This window comes from Petaurus breviceps, unplaced genomic scaffold, assembly GCF_028583685.1.
Source record: "Petaurus breviceps papuanus isolate PSGF00001 unplaced genomic scaffold, PetGlider_PUasm1.0 189, whole genome shotgun sequence".
NCBI lineage: Eukaryota > Metazoa > Chordata > Mammalia > Diprotodontia > Petauridae > Petaurus > Petaurus breviceps.
In genome coordinates this window covers 17520748-17539454 of record NW_027185809.1, presented here as the reverse complement: position 1 = coordinate 17539454, position 18707 = coordinate 17520748, and the positions used below count along the sequence as shown (strand labels likewise).

Here is an 18707-nt window from a genome sequence, read left to right as displayed (position 1 = left end):
CAAAAAGACCATAGAATCTTTTTTGGGGGATAAAAAGGATCAAGGCATGGAGTGGGAGGAAGACAGCAAGGTCAGAACTGCTGCATCAAAAGCCTCCAAGAAAAATATGAATTTGTTACAGGCCATGGAGGAGCTCAAGAAGCATATTGAAAATCAAGTAAGAGAAATGGATGAAAAAATGGGAAGACAAATGAGAATGATGCAAGAAAATCATGAAAAGCAAGTCAATAGGCTGATAAAGGAGACCTAAAAAAATACTGAAGAAAATAACACCTTAAAAAATAGACTAACTCAAATGGCAAAAGAGGCCCAAAAAGCCACTGAGGAGGGGAATGCCTTAAAAAGCCAAATTTGCCAGATAGAAAAGGAATTTCAAAAACTCACTGAAGAGAATAACTCCTTCAAAGAAGCAAGAGGAGCATGAGAAGGTAAACAGGAAAAAGAAATCATAAGGAACGTATTAAAGTTGAACTATTTACATTCCTACATGGAAAAATGATCATTGTAACTCATAAGACTTTTCTCAGTATGAGGATAATTGAAGAGAATATATATGTGTGTATATATGTATACATACATACATATGTATGTATAGGAGGGTGTATGTGTATATAAATATGTATGTGAGTGTGGGCATATGTTCATGTATACATGGACAGAGGGCTCAGGATGAGTTGAATACGAAGGGATGATATCTAAAAAATAAAATTAAGAGGTGTGAGAGGAGTTTATTGGGAGAAGGAGAAAGGGAGAGATAGATTAGGGTAAAATATCTCATATAAAAGAGGCAAAAGAAAACTTTTACAATGGAGGGGAAGAGCAGGAAGGTAAAAGGGAATGGGACAAACTTATTCTCATTGAATTTGGCTTAAGGAGGGAATAACATACACACTCAATTGGATATCTTACCCTATAGGAAAGTAGGGGGGTAAGGGATAAGAGGGGTGATGATAGAAGGGAGGGCAGATTGGGGGAGGGGGTAGTTAGAAGCAAACACTTTTGAAAAGAGACAGAGTCAAAGGAGAAAATAGAATAAGTTGGGAGCAGGATAGGATGGAGGGAAATGTAGTTAGTCTTCCATGATATAACTACTATGGAAATGTTTTTTTATAACTACACCTGTACAACCTATATTGAATTGCTTATCTTCCAGTGGGGGTGGGTGAGGAGGGAAGAAGGGAAAAATCTGAAACTCAAAGTTTTAAAAATAAATGTTTAAAAATTGTTTTTTACATGCAACTGGGAAATAAAATACACGGGTACTGGGGTATAGAAACCCATCTTGCCCTACTAGAAAGTTAGGGGGGAATGGGGGAGGATATAAGATAGAACTGATTGGGAGAAGGGGTATTCAATAGGCTTGCTATTTTGAGGTGGGGGTAGGGGAAAGATGGGGAGAAAAAATTATAACTCAAAATCTTGTGGAAATGAATGTTGAAAACTAAAAATAAATAAATCAATTAAAAAATAAAACATCTTCTACAAAAAGTGGTGTTTTTTTCCTCTTTGCCTATAATTATGCCCTCAGTTTCTTGTTCTTAGTTATTAACGTAACTAGAATTTTAAAATTAAATTCATTTATTTTTCACTTTCAACATTCACCTTTATAAGATTTTGAGCTCTAAATTTTCTCCCCCTCTCTCCCCATCCCCCTCAAGATGGCTTGAAATCTGATATAGGCTATACATGTACCATCATTATTTCTACATCAGTCAAGTTGTAAAAGAAGAATCAGAACAAAAGGGAAAAAACACAAGAAAGAAAAAAATGAAAAAAAGAGAAAATAGTATGCTTCAATCTACATTTAAAATCCATAATTCTTTCTCTGGATGTGGATAACATTTTCCATCATGAGTCTTTCAGAATTGTCTTAGATCATTTCATTGCTGAGAAGAGCTAAGTCTATCAAAGTTGGTCATTGCATAATGTTGCTGTTACTATGTTCTCTAGGTTCTGTTGGCTTCACTCAGCATCAGTTCATGTCTTTCCAGACTTTTCTGAAATCTGCCTGCTAATCATTTCTTATGGGACAGTAGTGTTCTATTACATTACTATACCATAACTTTTACCACCCCCCAATGGATGGGCATCCCCTCAATTTCCAGTTCTTTGCCATCATAAAAAAAAAGGCTGCATAGCATTTTTAGCACTGTATCATATAGGTAGATGAAACATTGATTAAGCACTTACAATGTTCCAGACACGTGCTAAGCACTGGAGATGTGCTTAGAAAGACAAGTCCTTGCCTTCACGGAGCTTACATTCTAATAGTGAGGAAATGTCTGGGAAGAAGTATTAGTGATCTTATCCTAGACCAGATGAACTGGTGATGCACATCTTTGTTTTGTTTTTTTTTATTGCTTTTTTGGAGGGGGGAAGGCAGGGCAATTGGGGTTAAGTGACTTGCCCAAGGTCACATGGCTAGTAAGTGTTAAGTGACTGAAGCCAGATTTGAACACAGGTCTTCCTGACTCCAGGAACAGTACCCTATTCACTGTACCACTTAACTGCCCCAACATCCTTGTTTTAGTCCCTATTCTCACTGGAAAGGCCTCTAGTTTTACTCTATCACTGATAATGCTGGGTTTGGGTTTTACATAGATATTATTTACTCTATTAGGTAAAGATCCATTTATTCCTATGCTTTTTAGTGATTTTAACAGAGATGAGGTTTTTTTTTTGTCATACTTCCATCTATTGATATAAGTATGTGATTTTAGTTGTTTTGTTATTAATATGGTCAGTTATGTTTATCATTTTAAAAATAGTGAACCAATTTTGAATCCTAGCATCTCTTATGTTCATATTGTACAATTTGTTTGATGTCTTGCTGTAACCTTTTTGCCAATATTTTATTCAAAATTTTTTTGTACAGTGTTTGGGGAAATCAGCTATTCCCTGACGGGGGATACTCCAGATCCTCCAAATACAAATCTAGCCGGAGCAAAAAGGACAAGCTACTCCAAACCAGCATGTATATATCAGTTTATTACACACATCTTTTATTTGGTTACTCATACAATTTTCTGATGAGTTAGAGGTAGGGCTAGTTTTGAAGGCCACAGGTAACATTTACTAAAATGAGAATGGCCAAGTCTTATTCTTTTATGCTAATCTTATGATCTTTTGAGGAAGAATTTCTGGCTCCTGAATATTTAACAACTTAAGTATATCTCCCTCAGTAACTTCAGATATTAATCACTATGGGGGCAGGATGATGAATTAAACAGAACTTAATGTATATAATGTAAGTGGCACAACCCATTTTGAGTTACCAGGGATGGTCTCTCATTTTGTAAAGACTGGAAACGTTCCCTTCCATCTGTATTCCTTCACTTTTTACCAGACATGATTCAACTTCTCTGCAAAAGTCCTACAATTTTTCCAGAAAATTACTCTTCCAGCCACAGAGGAAAACTTTCCCTTATTATTTTTTGGATAATGAGTTCCTGCTCTGAGCAGACTGCCTCCAGGTGTTTCAGTAAAGTGCTGTGGGACAATTCCAAGAGGCCTGAGACATAATGTATGACAAGAGCAAATCCTTCCAGTTTAACTTCCTCAAAATCTGAAATCTGGGCTAAGAGATGATTTCTTATGCTACTGTTAAACCAATTGTCCTAGCTTTTTCCTACACTTTAGCAAAGCAGAAGTTTTAGAAGCTTTCACACCAGAAATTGGTAGACCTGTATCCTTAGGGACTTAAATTTGACCTAACTTTTTCAAACTCTAATGGCTCTTTGAGATACCAAAGTTTCCTTTTTTCATGACTCAGATATAGCCCTTGGCCTACCTGCCTACAGAGGGGGTCACATAAACAAATGTTTGAAATTAGATCAGTTGTTAGCTTGGAGATTATCCAGGAGGATAGCATATTTTCAAAGGCTTAAGATGTCTCAAACAATAGAAATACTTCCCACTTTTTAAATGGTATTTTTTCTATTGCTTCTTCCTTATAGGAAGTAGTTCTTGATGACAAAGATATTTACCATGGTGAAGTTAGGTGAGCACAAAGCGTAGATAGATGATTGGGCCTGGAATTAGGAAGGCAGGTGTTCAAATCTAGCCTCAGACACTTACTAGCTGTGTGACCTTGGGCAAGTCGCTTAACTTCTGTCTGCCTCAATGTCCTCATCCGTAAAATGAAGACAATAATACCACCTACCTTCCAGGATTGCTGTGAGGATCAAATGAAATATTTGTAAAGCACTTAGCACAATGCCTGGTTGTTATTGTTTATCTACCATCATATCTACCAGATTCAGCTAGGCTGCCCAGTAGATAGAGTGCTGGGCTTGGAGTCAAGAGGTGCCCATAGTCACATAACTAGTAAGTGTCTAAACCTAGGCTATTGATTAACTTCTTTCTGCCTCAGTTTCTTCACCTGCAAAATGGGTATAATTATTGCACCTATTGTCCAGAGTAATAAGATAATGAGATAACTGTACAGCCAAATATTTGTAAAGTGCTTTGCAAACCTTAAAGTTCTATATAAATGCTACTGGTGGTAGTAATAGTAATAGTAGTAGCAATAGTATTAGTATTGGTAGTAAGTAGTAAGAGGCAGCTATGCCTAGAGTCAGGAAGACCCTTACCATATGTGGCCTCAGATACTTACTAGCTATGTGACCCTGGGCAAGTCACTTAACCTCTCTCTGCCTCAGCTTCTTTACCTGTAAAAAGGGTATATTAACTCCCAGAGCTGAGGTGATCAAATGAGATAATAATTGCAAAATACTTAGTACAGTGCCTGGCACATGGTAAACTCCAAATAAATATTAGCTACTACTACTATCGCTTTACTTTACTTGAATATGTGTAGCGGCAAGCACCCCAAGCGTCCTCAGGGTGGCTGCCAATACAGGTTCTTGGATCTGCTTTGATAAAGGAAAGCAACTCAAAATGGGTTAACAAGCTTACTTTAATCAGTCAAATATGTATCATTTACCTAGTTCAGGGGAAAAAGGTCAGCACCCCGAACTTCAAAGTATACAGACAGAATTATCAAGACAAAAAAAGATCAAGTAGACAGATTTCCAAACTGTCCAACCATTACATCCATACCAAACAACATCTGGGTTTCAAAGCCGGGGGTCTCTGGACAACAGCTGGCCCAGAGTTTCATCAAATCACAGAATACTTCTCAAAGTGAGTCCCAAAACAAAGCTACACATCAGGGCTTGTATAGCCTTCTCCTTGCTCAGAGAATGTAACAACCTCATTGACTCACTGGCCAATCAAGAAGTATCTACTGAAAAACAAGCCTCCCACTCCAGGCTCCAGGTGCACTTTAGCCTAGGGGCAGGGAAGATCTTCAAATTTACATTCCCATTACAATATGAAAAAGTACAACTAGTCACACATCAAGAACCATAGAAAAAATCACTGGATTTGGAGTCCAAAAAGCCAGGATTAAGTTCCACTTCTGTCACTTACCCCTCTGTGAACTTGAACTTGATTTCTCCTGTTTTATATTTCGTATTGTATTCCCAGGTACCTAACACAGGGCCTGCTCAATAAATACTGATTAATTGATGATTCTCCAGGGTTCGGTTTGCTTATGTATAAACTGAGGCAGTTTGGACTAGGTGACCTTTAGTTTCTTTCAGGCTCTAAAGTCTATGATTCTAAGAAAAATGCTGAAATCCAAGAAGACACAGTACAAGCTAATTACTTTAGAGGTCAGCTCCAAAAGTAGGAAGATGACCCAAGTCCTCATCCTCAGCCTTGAACTATACCATAAGACAGCATTGCTGTTCCATTGTATGAGATAGTTAAAAAAGAAAGATTCGTCCTCTCTCCTCAAATCACCTGTCAGTGGGTTCTGATAATAGCTTATGTTGTTGTTTTTGTCATTGTTCAATCATGTCCAATTCTCTGTGCCCCCATTTGGAGTTTTCTTAGCAAGAATACTAGAATGGTTTGCCATTTCCTTTTCTAGTACATTTTACAGAGAAGGAAACTGAGGCAAATGGGGTTAAGTGATTTGCTCAGGCTCATACAGCTAATTAGTGTCTAAGGCCAGATTTGAACTCAGAAAGATGAATCTTCCTGTCTCCAGGGCCAATGCTCTATCCAATGTACCACCTAGCTGCCCCCAACAATGGCTTAAGAAGTATTACAAAGTAAAGACATTTGATATGAGTTTCATTGTCTTTTCTTTTATTAGTGCCTTTGTGCTTGTTTTCAAGTTTGAGTTGCTAAGCTTGGTAAGTCAATGTGAATCAGAACATATGCATATATATACATATACACATATATGTGTGATATATATTTAAATGGCTTCCTGTGATTCATACAATTATTTATTGATTTAATCACAAATGATCCTAGGACCCTATCCTAAATTGCCATGGAAAGTATTTGTTAAACATACTGCCTTGGGATTCTAGATTTAGTCTTTCTGAATGGCTTCCAGATCAGTGCTCACTTCATTTAGAATCAGAAGTTGAACTTTATTACCCCAGGCCCCGAAAATATCCTCCAGGGTCTGAGAATCTATCTGGGATTCTTCCAGCTTCTCACTCCATAGTCATCATTCAAAGTCTGCAGACATCATCAAATGGATAATTTGAGGGTTGAAGCAACAATGCAATAGAAGCTTGTTTGGCTTTACTCTTGCAATTCTGAACTCCTCTGGGATTAATCAGAGTCTATTCCCATTGGTGCTGGTGACATAGACCTCGGTGACTAGAGACCCCAGGGAGAAGACATACGAAGCGTTAAGACAAAGCAAATTTCATAGTCCTTTTTTTTTTGACTATCTCTTATGTCAAACTCAGACTCTCAAGATAAAAACTAACTTACTTAACCAAACCAACTCTTGGGAATTCATTTTCTTTCATCATTACTTAATGAAGTTGGTTGTAAATGCTATTTTCTATGATTATGTTTCATTTTTTAAGTCTCCTTGCTCCTTGTATTTTAGGCAAAAGCTTCTTATCTCTGAATGTGTTGGTTCCGTTATCCAAACTGCTTTTGAATTTACTTCCCAGGTGATCTCCATTGAAATTATCATTCTTGAAGTGAGCTGGATAGTTACACCACAATTTAAGTGAGGTCTTAATTGACAACAGTTTTCCAAGATCATCTCTGACAGGTTAGCAGAGGTGTCTGGAGATATAGTTAACTGAATCTCTATACTACATGGTTGTAGAGCATAGAAAACATTTATTTGTTTTATCACTGTCTCTTTTTTTTCATTTAATTTTTATTTTATTTTTTGCCAATTACATGTAAACAAAAATTTTAACTTTTTAAAATTTAGGGTTCCATATTCTTTCCCTCCCTGCCCTCCCTCTCCTTGAGAAGGCAAGCAATTTGATGTAGATTATACATGTGAAGTCATGCAAAACATTTCCATATTAGCCATGTGGAACATCAATGCAATATTCCCAGCTCTGACAGTTGAGTATGAATATGCTGGCATGGTTCTCAATTGCGAAATATAACAGACTCTTCGTATAGAAAACAGAAGCAAAACATTTATTCAGACACCAGAAAACCAAATCCTAACACCAGAAAGTCAAATCTATCATAGTAACAAAGAAGTTAATACACCACAACACTATCCTTTAGCCTTCCCACAAACAAACACTCACAAGCCTCGCTGTCTGTTTGCCTTACATCCTCTATCACCCACCATCTAGCTGCTCTAATTCTCAGCTTCCTGTGGGCTCTGCTCTACCCTTCAGCAAACTCCTCCCACCACAGGCTGCATGTGATTACATTAGGTCTATTAGGGGGCAGGGAAGATCTTCAAATTCTCATTACCATTACACTATGTCATAAAAGAAAATGCAGACTAAAAAACAAAACAAAATTAAAAAAAAAACAAGAATAAAGAAAGTTTTTAAAAGTATGCTTCAATCTGCATTAGACTTCATTCTTTCTCTGAAGGTGGACAGCATTTTTCATAAGTCCTTCAGGATTGTCTTGGCTAATGAGCTGAGAGTATTGCTGAGAATAGCTTAGTCATTCACAGTTGATCATCATACAATATTGCTGTTATTGTATACAGTGTTCTCCTGGTTCTGTTCATTTCACTTTGCATCAGTTCATGTAAGTCTTCCCAGGTTTTTCTGAAAGCATTGTGCTCATCATTTCTTATAGCGCAATAGTATTCCATCAAAATCATATACTACAACTTCTTCAGCCATTACCCAATTACTTATCATTGTCTTTTGAAATAGATTCCCTCCCTCTGAGATTCCACCCTCTAAGACCTGAGTGGAGAAGAGGAATAGAATGGCACAAGCCTGGGGAAGGTAGGTCAGATCATTGTCCTATATTTAGGGGGCCCCAAAGACCCCAAGTAGTATGAAGATGGCAAGTTGGCAAGCTGGCAAGAAAGTATCTGTCTCTGTTAATAAACACTTAATGTTGGTAGATTGAAAGGGAGAGAAATGTAAGGAAATGCTGAATTTGAATGAAAATGAATGGAAAAATGACTTAATTTAGTAGTACAATTATCCCTTCCATGTTGTGGTGGTTAGGAGTGCAGCACCCCCACAATCTGGAAAATGTGTGTAAAATGTCTTGCCCTTCCCTTTGTACCAGGGAAGAAGTCTGAATTATTATGGTATTAAAAGATAAAATATATTTGAATTATATAGTATTTATGGATATTTGGATATATATTTATATGCATATGTTTTAAATATTTGAAAAATTTATATAGAAATTTTTATATTTATTTTGAAATACATACATACAAATATATAAATATATTTTATGCATATCTGAGTTTCTGAACTTTTTTTTCTGCGTTGCCTGCTGACCTTTTGTCATCTTCAACTGCCACAAAACTCCCCCCAAAATTCCCATTTAATTTGTTACATTGACCCACAATATATCAAAACGGTGATGGGGAAAGTTGCAATGTGGAAGGGATAGCTGTACCTTAGCAAAAATTGCATTCCCAGTCTTTCAGAAGGGGTTGCAGCTCCATCAAAAGAGTGGAGAACCACCCTCTTTTCCTGTGACCTTTAACACCTCACTTTTTGTGACTTTTTGTCTTTGTCAGATGACTCACCTATAAAAAGCACAACTTTATATATAACGTCAGCTTCAGAGTCAAGAGACCTGGATCATAGTTCTTCCACTAATCTCGGGTAATCAATTCACTTTAACTTTTGGACCTCTATTTTCCTCTTCTTTATAGGGAGTCTGCTTGAGAGCCAGAAGCAATTAGTTAAGTTTTCCTTCCTTTTCTCTTTCCCTCTCACCATGTGAAGAGAAGGAAAGAGAGGCAGAGAAGCAATTTGCAAAGATTAGAAGAGGATTCCCTTTCCCATCATTCTTTGTACTCAAGAGTACATGCCCCAAAGTTCACTGAGCAGAAATGGTTGGAAGAAAGGAACCACTGAGAAAAAAACAGAAGAGGAAGCTTCTGGGGGAAGGAGGGAGTGAGGTGGGAACAACCGGCAATAAAAGAAGCATGAGCTGGTGGCAGTGGATGCAAGTCATAGCTGGAAGGTACTTAAAGTTGTCAGACAAGTGCAATGGTGGTAGCAGTAAACCAAAATGTAGAAACTACAGAACTATGCAGTAGAAGTTAAGGGATCCACAGAATAGACAACAGAGTCTGGGAACCAGAATAAGGGTATTGGCCTTATTATAACATGAATTGGCCCCAGGTTCAGCAAAATTAGTGCACTTGGGTCACTGGGACTTAATTACTTGGTGCAGTGAGTCTTTGCAGGGACTATGGCCTGAATTTCAAGGAAGACAACAAAGAGAATAAGCATAGAGAGAGCTAACCATAGCTGTTCTTTTCCCCCATTCCTTCTAATAATCAATAAATATCAGAGTCAATAAACATTTATTAAACATTTAACATACTAAGGCACTGTACTAAGCACTTGGGGATACAAAAAAAAAAAAACACATGAGAGTTTCTGCTCTCAAAAAAGCTGAAAAGTCAGAACAAATGCCTTAGAATGCCAATGCCAATACCAAGGGTGCTTGCAAGGTAAAAGTGAATCCTAGATAAGAGTCAAAAAACAAACCATATGGAGGTTTTGAAGAGAAATCCTGGTAGGGAACATGAGAATTATTAACAACAGCAACATCAATAACAACAAAATCCTCCCCAAATTTAGGTCCATATGAATCCAGAGTTATTTTAAGCCTTTGGTCAGATCCATGAATACAACAACAATAACAACAATAATAAGAGCTAGTATTTATATGGAACCTTGAGATTTGCAAAGTACTTTAAAAATATGACTATTTTATAGTCATAAAAATCCTGGGAAGTAGATGCTATTATTATCCTCATTTAATAATAATAGTAACTTTTATATAGTGCTCACTACATGCCAGACCCTGTGCTAAGCACTTTACAATGATTATATCTCATTTGATCCTCACAGTAACCCTGAGAGGTAGATGCTATTAATATACCTATTTTGCAGATGAGGAATCTGAGTCAGAAGTTAACTTCTCTGGGTCACACAGCTACTAAGTGTCTGAGGCTGGATTTGAACTCGTCTTCTTGAGTTCTTCAAGTCTACTCTCTCTACTTTGCCTACCAAAAGGGGAATGAAGGGGGGAAAGGGTAGGGAAGGAGAGCCTCACAAAAATCCTGTGCAGTTGGTAACTTACAGATATAGGATATGTGATATGTGATTATGGGGAATTGCTAGAAATCCCTCTAGCAATGGTAACCTGCCTATGACTTACAAGATAAAAAAGTCAAGTGGATGGAGTGCTCACATTGCTTCTTCAGTTACATGTGATATTCTTGGCAATCTGTTAAACTGGCCCATCAGAACATGTCAGTAGCAGGGTAGTAGCAGGATCAGGTGGCCTACAGTGCCCTTCCAACTCTCCGCTTCTAACAAATGAGTCCCAGGAAGTTGCTTGAGACAAATCAAAGCTAAATGACTCGATAACATTCTTGAAGCTAGAAAAGGCAGAAATCAACCCATCTTGCCCTACTAGAAAATTAGAGGGAGAGAGAGAAGATTGGGGGAAGGGGTATTCAGTAGGCTTTCTATCTTGGGGTGGGGGGTAGGGGAAAGACAGGGAGAAAATTTGTAACTCAAAATCTTGTGAAAATGAATGTTGAAAATTAAAAATAAATTTAATAAAAAAAAGAATAAAATTTTTAAAAGGTAGAAATTGAATCTAGGGTTTCCCTGCTTCAAGCCTATTATCCCTCTACTATGCCACCCTGCTCCTTGAAGTAAGTAACTAAGTACTGTTATCCTTCTTGTACAGGGGAGAAAACAGAGATTCTACAAGAGTGTTATTGTTATTGTTCAGTTGTTTGAGACCCCATTTGGGGTTTTCTTGGCAGTGGCTTGCCATTTCTGTCTCAAGCTCATACATACAGTTAATAAGTATCAGGAGCTGGATTCAAACCCTGGTATCTGGACTGTTGGTGCAGCCATCTATCTAGTATAACCTGCTGCTTCCACATAAAAAATGAAAGGGTAGGACTACATGACCTCTAAGCTCCAGCTTGAACAGGAAGATAATAGCTGATTATTGTGAAGATCAAAGGAGGATTATGAAAGTAGAAATCGGAAAGTGTCAATCATTATACACATAAAAGATAGTATTATTATCAGAGTTGTAGATGAAATAAAGCCTAACACCAGTCTTTTAATAATGCATTTTAAAAAAAACAGTATTTTGAACACCATAGAGGAAAGGAAGGCCCTGAGATTTAAATCTGAAAGGAATATAGAGATCTTCTTGTTCCAACCTCATTATTTCCCAGATGTAAGAACTGAGGTTCTTAGATTAGGGGACTTGTCCAAGGTCATGCAGGTGGTAAGGAGAACTGGAATTTGAACGTCTCCTAACTCCAAATTTCATGCTCTTTCAAATCACCATGTCACCAAGACAGTGGCTGCCTTTCTCTCTTTTCCCCTACTAGAATAGTTTTGTGTTTGTCTTGTGGTTTGGGAGGGGTTATTGGCATGTGTAATGTAGAGGAAGGTGAGGAAGAGGTGAAAGATCATTTTTGCTGATGAAAGAACAATGAATTCTTCAGTAATCTTTTCTTCTCCTCCCTCCTTACCCACAATGCAAGCAATACATAATTATCTTTTTTCCAGTTAGATGGTGAAGTTTAGTATTGTCCATTAAGGTGGAACTTGCTAACCATTCCTCAACTGATAAATGATCAAAGGAGATGAACAGGTAGTTTTCAAATGAAATCAAAGATATTATAATCATATGAAGAAATGCTCTAAACCACTATTGAGTAGAGAAATGCAAATTAAAACAACCTTACTCTTATCAGACTGTCTACTATGACAGAAAAAGAAAATGATAAATGTTGGACAGGATGTGGGAAAATTAGAGAACTAATGCACTATTGGTAGAGTTGTGAAGTGATCCAACCATTCTGAAGAGCAATTTGGGACTATGCCTAAATGACAATTAAACTGTGCATACCCTTTGACCCAGCAATACCACTACTAAGTCTGTATCCCAAAGAGACCAAAGAAAAAGGAAAAAGGCTTGTATATACAAAAGTATTTATAGAAGCTCTTTTTGTGGTGGCAAAAAGTTGGATGTTGAGGGGATTCCTATCAATTGGGGAATGACTGAACAAGTTGTGGTATATGAATATAATGAAATACTATTGTCCTATAAGAAACAATGAGCAAGATGATTTCAGAAAAAACCTGGAAAGACTTACATGAACTGCTGCAAAGTGAAGTGAGCAGAACCAGGAGAAAAGGATACATAGAATCCAGCAACAGTACGATGATCAACTTTGAACAATTTAGCTCTTCTCAGCAATACAATGTTCCAGTAATTCCTGGTTTTGATTTTGGGGTTTGGTTTTATAATTGGGGTTAAGTAACTTGCCCGAGATCACACGACTAGTAAGTGTTAAGTGTCTGATGCTGGATTTGAACTCAGCTCCTCCTGACTCCTGGGCCAGTGCTCTTTTCACTGTACCACCTAGCTGCCCCAATCCAGGCAATTCTAAAGGACTCATGATGGAAAATGTTCTCCACATCCACAGAAAGAACTGATGGAGTCTGACTATAATTTGAGCATACTTTTTCCTTATTTTTTTCTTATTTTTTTTCCTTATTCTTTTCTTTTGGCCTGTATCTTCTTTCACAACATGACTAATATGGAACTATATTGTACCTGATTGCACATACAAAACCTGTATCAAATTGCTTACTGTCTTAGGGAAGGGGTGGTGAGGCAAGGGAGGGAAGTAATTTGGGCTTCAAAAAAAATTTTAAATGAATGTTAAAAATTGTCTTTACATGTTATTAGAAAAAAACAAAATACTATTAAATGTAAAAAAAATAAATATTTAAATAAAACAAAGATGGGATTTGCTGAACAAAATAGTGAAAACAAGGTGGTGTGGCACAATAGAAAGAGCACTGAGTCAGAAGATTTGAGTTCAAATCCAGATTCTGTCACTTTGTGACTTTGGGTAAGTCACTTAACTGAGTAGTTAAACCTCATATTATTCCCATGTAATATGGTTGGCATAGACAACCTCTAAAGACATTTTCCAGCTCTAAATCTAAGATATTAATGTTGCACTCCCACTGAAAGCCCCAACTTGGCCCTCAAAATTAAGAGTTGGGGACCCAGAGAATGATTGCTGCCATGATGCTCTAAAGCATAGATAGGCCTGTGGTGCTGTAGTCCTATCACTATAGCTCATGAGCCCCCATTGGTATTCTTCCCATTAACAATCATCTTGTACATAAAGGGGCATATGCTAAGAAAACATAGTTAGAACATCATCCCCAAAAAACCTTAGGGTACACTTTCTCACAAATACACATCATTAATGGAAAGAATGGGCCCAAACTTGGATTACGAGTGGTAATCAGACAAATATATGTAGGATACACATATTGCAAAGGCAACTTACAAATCCTGGCACTATAGAGGCACTATAGACCATCAGAGAAGTCCTTTCTCTCTTTGTATGGTCTTCACATAGCTCCTTTTGGTCGCGGCATCTCTAGGGGACAGTTTGCTTATTAGAATTCCAGGGTCTGCTCATCTTGAATCCAAAGTCAGATTTCTTCTCTGATACCAGGGGTCCATCTTCTCAAAGCTGCCTTCTTCTTCAATTAACTGTCTCTTCTGTATCTGTTTCTGTCTGGAGTGTGTATCTCTGCTCCCTACCAGATGCAATATCTCTTATCATTTACTTCAAAGTAACATGACTGATTAGGGAGGGGAGCAAGGGTGTTCTAGAAAGAGCTCCAACCTTAAGCTCATTGTTAAATTTACACCTTGGAAATTTGCAAATGCTACAAATCAAGGCTTGATTTATTATTTTGTTGATTTCTAGACTTAAGAAAGTGATAGGGAAAATGTCAATAATGCAGATTAAACTTTCAAGTGTGCCCCTCCTGGGAAGAGGGGAGTGGGAGTGGGGAGGAGATTGAAGAGAAGAGAGAAATTTCCTCCTCTGTGGAGAGGACTCCTCCACAAAGTGCTGTTTAAAGTCCCATCAAAGAAAGTCTAATTTTCTCATGTCCAATGAGACCGCTTTCTTTAATTTCATCAGAGAAAACTATTCACCCATCCTAAAGTGGTCAGGGCACAGTTGCATCTTTATAGTTATTTTAACACCTCATTAACATCTTATAACAACATTCTGGGCCTTGGGGCAGTAGTGCAATTATTGGTTAAAGATCAAGTCAACTATGGTGCGGTGGAACTAATACAAGTTCTAGAAGTCAGACGACTGTCTCTTCTGAGGCTTGCTGCCTGTGTGGCCTTGGGCAAATCACTTATTCTCCCTAGACCTGTTTTCTCATATGTAAAATGGAGTGGTTGGACTAGGTGTACTGTGAAGTCCCTTTCAACCCTAGATCTCTAGCCAGTTTTGGCCAGACTCTAGGCCTATGATCCCTATGCTATAATATATTATTAATCATAATAATGGCTAGCATTCACATTAGAAAGCATTTACCTAGGAAGTAGATGCTATTATCTCCATTAACAGATGGGGATATTGAGACAGAGAGATATATAAGTGACTTCTTGGAAGGAGTGCAGCATAACTAAGAAGGGTCTTAAGAGAAGGATCATGTAGTTGGTAAGAGTCTGAGGGAAGATCTGAATTCAAGTCTTCCTGATTCCAGCTCTGGTGTTCTATCCACTGAAAAAATAAAAATCTCTAGCAGCACTGATTGTGTTCAGAGAATGAATATGCTAACTGCAAACAGTTCTTAGTGATGAATGAGCTCAAAAAAACCACCATTTCTTATGTGAAACAATAATAATAATGGCAACTAGCATTTATATAGTGCTTAATGAGTGCAAGAACAGTACAACTATCATTTCATTTGATCCTCACAATCCTAGGAGATAGGTGCTATTATCATCCCCATTTTACAGATGAAAAAACTGAAGCAGAGGTTAAATGACTTGTCTAGGGTCACACAGCCTGAGGCTAGATTTGGACTCAGGTCTTCTTGATTACAGGCCTAATCCTTGATTCCCTATGCCACCTAACTGCTCTAGTAAATACTGGAGAGCACTGACTTTTTGGAGTAGGAGGACATGGTTTTGGATTGTAGTTCTGCTGCTTACCGTGAATGTGGAGGATTTATCTCACCTTTCTAATGCTGATCTCAAAGAATCTTCCAGCTCTAAATGATTATGATGTGCTCAAATATGTAAATGCCCTACTTTGAACCATACCACCATCCTAGGTCTCAGTTTGCTGAGCAGGAAAGCAGAATGAGGAAGGAGGATCCTGAGGGTGGGAACAAATGGATTCATTGAAAAAATAGAGTCCATTTTTCATTTTTATCAGTTTCAAGAAGAATTTTAGGGATAAAAATTACTGGTGAAATTTTGCCACAGATTTGTTTCTCCTTCTTGGGGCAGCAATTCATGTGTATACTGTATCTGAAAGTAATAAAATGTTTTAAAAATTTTTTCCACCAGATTTTAATTAATTTAGGCTGATCTTTCACCTTAATTAGAGTGAATTAATATGACTTTACCTTCTTCTTTTTTTGTCCCAACCTATGATTCCATAGGTACAGAGAGCTCTCTGGTGATGGAAGTCCTGCTTCTAATGGAGGTCAAAAACTTCTAATCTTTGGGAGTTCCTTGCAGACACTCAGAGATTAAGTGAATTGCCAGGGATCACAGGGATCATTTTTTTTGTACTTGAACTCAGATCTTTCTGACTATGAGATTTCCTCTCTATCCACTACCCTATACTGCTTCTTACAGATTAAAAACTTGAAAGCCAAAGAGGAGATAAAGAGAAATTTTGAAGAAGAGGGCAGAGGGAAGGTTTAAGCCTAAACTAAAGTATTATATCGCCTATCTCAATTATCAAAGTAATAAAAAGAAAACTACACTTGAGACTTTTTCTGCAATATTTTCTCTTTAAGATCATCATAGGAATAATTAATGGAAACCAAAAAGGGATCGTACCAAAAACAAACCAATCACTTTTCCACTTGGTCCATGGCCAACCCTGTTGGGCTGCCAGGGGTTCTGGCCCAATGCAAACTGGTGAGATTGTGTCAAGCACTTCCTTCTTCCACTATAATAATAGTTGGATATATGTGATGGTCTATATGCTGAAGAAGATGACTATTTTTATTGAAGATTAAGCAATCCAAGTAATCATTTGCAAGTCATTTCAGGAATCTTTTAAAGTGAGCAAACAATTAGCAGCAGCTGCAAACATTGATGGAGTACCTCCTTTGTGCAGGTATACTAAAGATACTGTGAGTGCAGTTCCAGACCACTGCAGTAAAGCAAATATAACAAGAAAACTGAGTCATATGATTTTTTTTAGTTTCCCAGTGCATATACTGTAGTCTATTAAGTGTCCCATGGTATTATGTCTTAAAAAATGTATGTATCTTAATTTAAAAAATACTGCTAAAATACTAACCATCATCTGAACCTTCAGTGAGTCACAATCTTTTTTGCTGATGGAGTCATTGCCTCCAGGTTGATGGCTGCTGATTGATCAAGCAGTGTGGTTGCTGAAGGTGGGGCTTGCTAAGGCAATTTCTTAACATAAGACAACAATGAGTTTGCCACATCAATTGACTCTTCCTTTCACTTGAACACTTGAATAATTTAAGTTATTAAGTGTTCTAATTTCAATATTGTGTCTTAGGGAATAGGGAAGTCCCATGAGAGGGAGAGAGGTGGGGAAACAGTGATAGATGGAGCAGTCAGAACACATACAACATCTACCAGTGTACTGCCTTATATGAGTGCCATTAGTGTCACCCCAAAGCAATTACAATAATAACATCAAAGACCACTGATCACAAATCACAAATAACAGATATAATAATAATGAAAAGGTTTAAAATAATTCAAGGATTACCAAAATGTGATACAAAGACATGATGTGAGCCCATACTGGTGGGAAAATAGTGCAGATAGACTTGTTCAAAGCAGGGTTACCACAAACCTTTAATTTGTTGAAAAAAAACGCAATATCTGTAAAGTGAAATAAAGCAAAACTTAATAAAACAAAGTATGCCTGTACAAGGCAGTGTACGAGACACTGGAGATGCAAAGAGGGAATACAATCCCTGATCTCAATGAGCTTAACGTCTCTTTGGGGAGCTAGTGCCAATATAAGAGAATGGGGCACTACATGAAAGAGATTTCCTAGGAGATCATAGGGAATAACTGAACTGAGGGGAGGACAATTACATTGGCACTTCTACTGGAATATTTGGGAAGCAAAATAGTAATAAGAAGGTTGATGTGCCTTTAATCAGGCTAACCTACACTCGGTGTTGAGAATCAGGGCCGGGGAGGCAGGGTGGTAGAGAAATCAATGGAGATTAGGAGGTTCAGAGTACCTGCAGGACTCACAGTGTTGGGACTTGGAGATTTCTCCCATTGTGTGTCAAATCCAGTGGCCTTTATTTGCTTCTCTGCAGCATTTAATACCATCAATCAACCTCTCCTCTGTAACACCCTTCTTCAGGTTTCCAGGACACTGCTCTCTCCACCTGTTTCTACCTATTTGTTTGACATCTCCGTCTATTCTCAGTTCTTCATCCACTCCATGACCACTAACTATAGAAGTCCCTCAAGTATTTGTTCTAGGTCCTACTCTCAATCTCTCTGTCTCTCTCTCTCTCTGTCTCTCTCTCTCTCTCTCTCTCTCTCTCTCTCTCTCTCTCTCTCTCTCTCTCTCTCTCTCTCTCTCTCTCTCTCTCTCTCTCTCTCTCTCTCTCTCTCTCTCTGTCTCTGTCTCTCTCTCTCTCTCTCTCTCTCTCTCTCTCTCTCTCTCTCTCTCTCTCTCTCTCTCTCTCTCTCTCTCTCTCTCTCTCTCTCTCTCTCTCTCTCTCTCTCTCTCTCTCTCTGTCTCTCTCTTTCTCTCTCTCTCCCCCCATGTCTCTCTCTACTTCCCTACCCTCTCTCTTTATTTTCTCTATCTTTTGGTGATATCAACTACCTTGAATCCATTTATCACTTCTCTGTAGATTATTTGCAGATCTATATATCTATCTCTGGTCTCATTCCTGAGGTACAGTCTCATTACCAACTGTCTTCTGGATAAATGTTATGGTAGAAGAAAGATACCAAGTACTTACAACAGACAACAATTCGTTAAGCAACGCATGCCAGTTGTGTAACAATCCAGGACCAAGTTTATTGGTAGCCAAGGGCACTGATAATTAGTTTCTACCCAGCTAATATATGATTTGGAAGGAATGAAAAAGAGGATGAAGTGATTATGACAT

General features: G+C 37.8%; 1 long non-coding RNA gene across 1 annotated transcript in view; it reads left to right on the top strand.

Moving 5' to 3' along the window:
• Window positions 1-16329, top strand: part of LOC138164316 (uncharacterized) — a 118228-nt gene extending 101899 nt beyond the window's left edge. The window contains exons 2-4 of the long non-coding RNA XR_011169025.1: window positions 8190-8264; window positions 9023-9110; window positions 16008-16329. This is a non-coding gene — a long non-coding RNA (uncharacterized lncRNA). The remainder of the gene's footprint in view (window positions 1-8189; window positions 8265-9022; window positions 9111-16007) is intronic.
• Window positions 16330-18707: the final 2378 nt, after the last annotated feature.